Source organism: Pipra filicauda, unplaced genomic scaffold, assembly GCF_003945595.2.
Source record: "Pipra filicauda isolate LSUMZ 115617 unplaced genomic scaffold, ASM394559v2 scaffold364_size791107_pilon, whole genome shotgun sequence".
Lineage (NCBI taxonomy): Eukaryota > Metazoa > Chordata > Aves > Passeriformes > Pipridae > Pipra > Pipra filicauda.
This window is the reverse complement of record NW_024104492.1, coordinates 303,930-309,942: the sequence shown is the minus strand read 5'-3', so window position 1 is coordinate 309,942 and position 6,013 is coordinate 303,930.

Below are 6,013 nucleotides of genomic sequence, written 5' to 3'. Positions count from 1 at the left end.
GAACGAGGAGCCCTTTTAGCAGTTCTAAAGCACTGGGAGCTGGGTTCACCAGTCATTGCTCCCTCAGCAGAGCCACTCTCTGCAACCCCACCCTGAATTCCCCCTGGGTTAAAATGACAGTGAGGATCCACAGGAAACTGAGTCCCACACCATTTGGAGGCTCCTGGGCTGATGCAGCTGTTGATAGAGTTGAAGGGATTTGATTCTGACTTACAGCAGTTGGTTGCTGCTGAGATGGACACAAAGTGACTTTGTGCAAATACCACCTGCTATCCAAGATTTCCCTTAGAGCTTTGTACCAGTATTGAAGTTATTCTGGCATGGAAAGCAATCTCCTTTCATCCACAGTTGATTTCCTTGCTGAACTCCCTCCCTTTCCCTCAGGATTTCTCCAGCTCACAAGGTTTCTTGTTCTTTCCCACTCCTCTGCCCATCGACAACTTGCACCAGCTGCAAATTTGGCCCAATAATATTGATTGCATGTTTGTGCTTCCTCTGTGCACCCTAATTAGCGGGTTTGAGATAAGCCCTGTGCCCCGAGCAGGAGTTAATGTCAGGGGAGCAGAGCAGCCCATCCTTGGCAGGGCAAGTGTCCTTCCTGCGGGGCTGCCACACACCAGCCCCCTGACAGTGCTCAGGGCACTGCCTGCAGCACTAATGAGCTCCAGGGCAGGGAAACTGTTTAGACAGGGGCCTCAGGGAGCTGCATTAACCCCTGCTCAGACTGCAAGAGAGAGGAGTAACTTTCAGGGCAGAGCTTGGTTAAGCCAGACCTGCCGCAGGCTGTGGTGCACACACAGGGGTGTGGCGGCCTTTGAGGGATCCTCTGGGACACAATAATACCTCTAGGAATGAACAACTGCACCTTTCCCTTCATCCCAGCTGTTCCTCTGTCAATAACCATCTTCCTTCTGCATCATTCTTCTCAGGGAAGGAACCAATGTCTTCACCATCAGCACCAATGTTGTCAACACTTCTGCCTCAAACCTCCAGGCCGAGCTTAATAAAACGAAGGTCACCTGGTGAGACTGGAGACCAAGTTACTATCACAAACATTTATAGATTGGATTTATTTATTTATGGAATGGGATTTAGGTGTCCCAAGACTTGGTCTGGCAGTGCCTCATATGTTTGCCCTGCAAACATTTTCAAAAGGCTTCGTTTCTTCTGTGCTGCATTTTGGAAAGTAAATACGTGTGACCTCGATGGCTCGACCTTCATTGGGACTGAAGACTGAGTTAGTCTGGTTTGAATGGTGAGTGCTGAGCTCTCTGCTGCAGACTCTGCCTGGTGCACGGTCACCTCCACAGGCCACGGGCTCCTTGCTCTGGTGTTGAAGCTAAAAGAGGGTGGGGAGGTCAGGCAGGAGAAGCACAAGCACTCTGACCCTCACCAGGGTGCTGAAAACACCGGAGGTGCAAAGCACATTAAAGTTCCCTCTCCCCCTTTGGTGGGATGTGAGGAAGCTTCGCTGTTCCTGCACATGAATCCTGAACAGCAAAGGGACGAATGGAACAAAGACTCTGCTGCAATTTTATTTCTAAAGCCACCCTGCTGCCATCATCAGGGAGGGCTGATGTCTGAGTGAGCACAAGCGGGTCACAGTGGATGACAGCAATTTAATCTGCTGATACCTTTCCATACCTTCTTGTGCTATCCTTGACCCCAAGCCAATGCCCTTCCACTGCCAGCTGGGGAAAAGATCCTGTCTTTTGGAGCTAATGAGTTTCTAAACATGCCTTCTGCAAACTGTAAATGGGATTTATCCCCATTTCAGACTTTACGGAGCTTTCTTTACACTGGATAAGAGGAATACAGTGAAGGAGCAGGATGTTCCCACTCCCCTAATGGAAACATCCCTTCCCAGGGTGTGACAACACTCCAGTTTCCAGTGGACATTTTGACCTTTCACTGTCTGTAGCTGTCATGTTGGGAACAACTGTCCTTGGCGTGCTTGGCTGACCTCCTGACTCCTTTTGGAATGGCATTTCCACAGAGCTCAGCACCTAAAATGAGCACCAGAGTTCTAGTGGCATCAGAAATGTTGGATGCATATGAAGGCAACACTTAGCAGCATCCAAAAATCCACCCTCTGAGCCCCAGGAGGGGACACACAGGGTAAAGGTGTCACTGAGAAGACTCAAAACTGCCAATGGCCCTCGGGGTTGAGTGCGGATCTCATCCAGAGCACATGGAGGGCAAGGGGAGACTCTCAGGCTGGATGGCAGCCTGTGCCAGCCTTTATCAGGGAGATGAGGAAGGAAACAAGGCAGTGCTGTGGGGAAAGGAAAGATTTACCTCTCACATGCTCAGAGAGCAGGTGCCAAACTGACGCTTATCCTTGTTTTGTTAATAAGAGGTCAAAGCCTGGCCTCTGCCTCCCTGGCTGCTTCGGGAACCCACCCGCTTGGAAACAGCTCCCTGGATGCAGCAAACATTTGGGCCAGCTGGTGAGATTCCTTCTGCCGTGTCCCCATCCCCATTATCAGCACGCTGTGTGAGAAGAGCTGAAATATCACAGTGCTTTTACACGTGATAAAGCAAATTTTCACCGCCCACAGCAGCGGCCGCTGACGGCGCCGGGAGCGTCGGTGCCCTGGGCTGGGCAGGGCTCACCAGGGTGCTCTGGGCACAGGGAGGCATTTTGGACAGGGTTAGACATGAAAAGGGCTTTTTGTGAGGCTTCCCCACATCACGGGCTCGGGATAATGAGGATATTTCCTTCCCACCCAGCTCTCTGCTCGCTGGGCTGTTCAGCTTGCTGAGGGCTCTGGTGTTTGCTAAAGGTCGAGCACACCCTGCAGTCCTGCTGTGGCAGTGCCACCGAGGGCCCTGCTCTGCCCACAGCCAGGGAGATCACACCCAGTTCGTCCCTCTGTATTCAGCTGAAGTTACAAACCTTATTTCTTAAGAAACCTCATTTCTTAAGAAACCTGATTCCCAGTTAACCACTGAGCACTTCTGGTTATGGGAAATATCTCCTGAGAAAACTCTTGCAAAGGAAAACACTCGGTGAACTATTCTTGGTGGGGACAATGCATGTGGTGAGCTTTTGGCAACATGAATTATCCAGGGAAGAAGCTGTCCCAGCTGGGGCCTCTGTGCATTATTCACCATGCAAATGCTCAAGGCATCTCCCAGCTTGAGCAACTCAGAATTCCTAAACTTGCAGGGTTTTGGGGACTAGAACAGATGAGGATTTTCTTCAAAGAAGTTCTTATTTGGACAACTCTTGTCCCTGCTACCATGGCTGCTTCCTCCTGCGTTACCAGGATGCTGCTTTTTCCCAGGTTATTTTTCCTCCAGGTCATTTGGACCCTGTGGCATCCCTGTGCTGCAGCAAGGTGGCAGGAAAACACAGGGAAAGCGGGACAGTGGGACTGCTCCCAGAGTTTGGGACATTTCTTCTCCCCACCTGGGTGAACAGTTATCCATACATTCACTTTGGCAGTATTTTCTTCTCAGAAGCAGCCTGCTCTGGGGGTATCTTTCAGCTCCCATGTAAAGGAAGGACAGACTGATCACTCTGGAATTGCCACGGGGAACAACATGTTCCCACTGCTCCTGGGGCTGGACAAGCTCCGGGCTGGGACAATCCCCCCTCAGGAATGGCCGGACACTTCCCGCACGTCCACCTCGCCTCCCCCAGCAACGTGCTCCTCTGAGCAGTGGCCAGGCTAAAAAAGGAAAGTTCCCTCATGCCAAAAATGCAACTTTGATAAATATGAGGGGATAAGGCAGAATAAGTGGGGCTGGCTCGGGATCCAGAGAGAATAATGTGGGAAGGATAATTTTATTTCTTTGCCTCTCACGCCTTCCAAACCCTTGGATACAACGAAGTGAATTCCTAAAATTAATTCAGTAAATACCTGAGAAGAGCAAAACAGATTTTCTGCTCTAACACAAATAATCCTAAACAGTGAAAGGACTGAAATTATAGCCCAAAAGGTGTCATATTTTCACCCCAAAATGCACGATTGAACAGCTTTACATGCACTGAGGTCTGTGGTTTAATGGCTCTAATTTGGAAAGTTGTATCACATTTAAAGGGACAGGAAAATCCTCGGTCTGATTCATGGGTTGTCACCTTGGTGATGCTCTGGGTGTCCTCTGGTTGTGCACTGAGGGTTAAGGGGGTGAAAAACTGCCCTTCTGGCAGTTTCCAAGCCCACAGTGCCCAGGATAGGGTTGAAAAGGACCTTTCTATAGGATTTATTCTTTATTCTTTATTGTAGACAGTCTGTTGTGCCTTTACATGACAGTAGTAACTTCAGATTTTCTAGAGGATCCAGAATCAAAGCCCAAATCCTGCTGAGCTGAGAAGCCACCAAACAGCCCTCCATGAGTTTACATTGCCCCTCGCAGCACAGAGGAGCAGCAACCCCTGCTGCAGGTGCAGGAGACACTTTCTCTGCTGCTTCTTCCCCAAAAAGCTTCATGGTTTGGCTGCAGAAAAAGAAAAAAGGGAGGTAGGAAATATAAGTTGTGCATCAATCAGTTTTCAGGGGTCTCATATTGTGGTGTCTCCACAGAAGATGTGGAAGTGCAAAAAATCCAAAGAAGGATTTGGGCAGTGCCAGTGTTCAGTGTTCAGACACAGTGCTCTGGGCTGAGCAGAGAGGAGTCTCCTTCAGGGAAGGAAAGGATGTAGTTTCACAGCTCTGGCATGGGCACATCCATGGTTCTCTCTCAGGAAAAAGCTCACTTTTAAAACAAAAGGAACACTCTCCTTATCTTACAGCCCCCAGCTCACAAGGTGCCCGTGTCTGTTCCTCCCTCCAGGCACTGAGGAATTTCCAGCCCACCCGACCTCCATTGCAAAGTCTATCTTTTAAAGATGACCTCTATAAACACTCCAAATGTTAATGGGTGGAATATCTTCAAAGAAGTCACTCTGATCTTCAGAAACAGCCACGAGGTTGTTTGGCCTCTGCAGCGGAAGTGGTGGAATGCACAGTTTATACTAAAATAACGTGCACTTGTCCTAATCATGGAGGTCTCTGAGCCTCAGCCAAGCCTTTGCACGTCATTACAATCTGCTGTGAAGGAATTATTTGCCTCTTCACACTTTTGATCTCTGCAGAAAGGAGCGTGTGGCATTTCCAGCCCAGATGTTCATAGAGTTTCTCCTACATTCAAGGGAGAAGTTTCTCCCTAGTGACTCCTGAGCCTCATGCTCAGATTCGTGATGAGTCTCTTGCAAAGGTAAAAAATTAAATTAAACACTGAAGCAGCTCTGTCAAGGTCATCTGAAATCACAGAAAAGACTAGTGAAGGGGAGCAGGTGCTCTGAAATGGTGGCAGACACTTTGGAAACCCCTTGATTTGAGTGTCAGGAGGTTGTGGGTCCCATGGGGGGACTTTGACTTGCAGCACCAGTGGAGGAGGAAAGAGACTTTAGGAGGCAACTCAGGATGCTGTGGAGTGTGGGATATATGCAGGTGGTGGGGAAGGGGAGGGTTGGGTGGGGAAGGGGAGGGAAGGTGGCTAAGCCTGGTGGAGACTACCCTGCCCTCCTTGGGGCCCTTCTCCATGATGCCCATCCCTCTGAAAAGCTGTGGAGCTCTGCACCAGCACACCCAGGCCTGCTGGTCCAATGCTGGGGGCTACTGAGATCCTCACTGAGATTTCACATCACTAGATTTGAAAAATTTTAATCAGATTTGAAACCTTATACTCAAGTTGGAAACCTCTGGAACTCAGATTTGATCCCTGGGAAGAGCAGAGGACCTTGGCCGTGGATCCTTGGGAAGGCACTGGGATTTTGTACATTTTGCCCACACAGGCCTCCAGAAGGTTCAATTCCATGGTGTGAAGGTTTGTAGGCAGGGCAGTGAGGAGCTGTGTAGTCTCTGGGGATCCCATGGAAAGGAAGGACACCCAGAATCAGCATCTATAGGTCCAATGAGTTATTTATGGGTTGGATTTTTAAATGCAGCTCGACTTTCACAAACCTCTCCTTCACCAGTGCTTTATACCCACAGCTGAGCAAAGGTGGGTTCAATGCACCAAA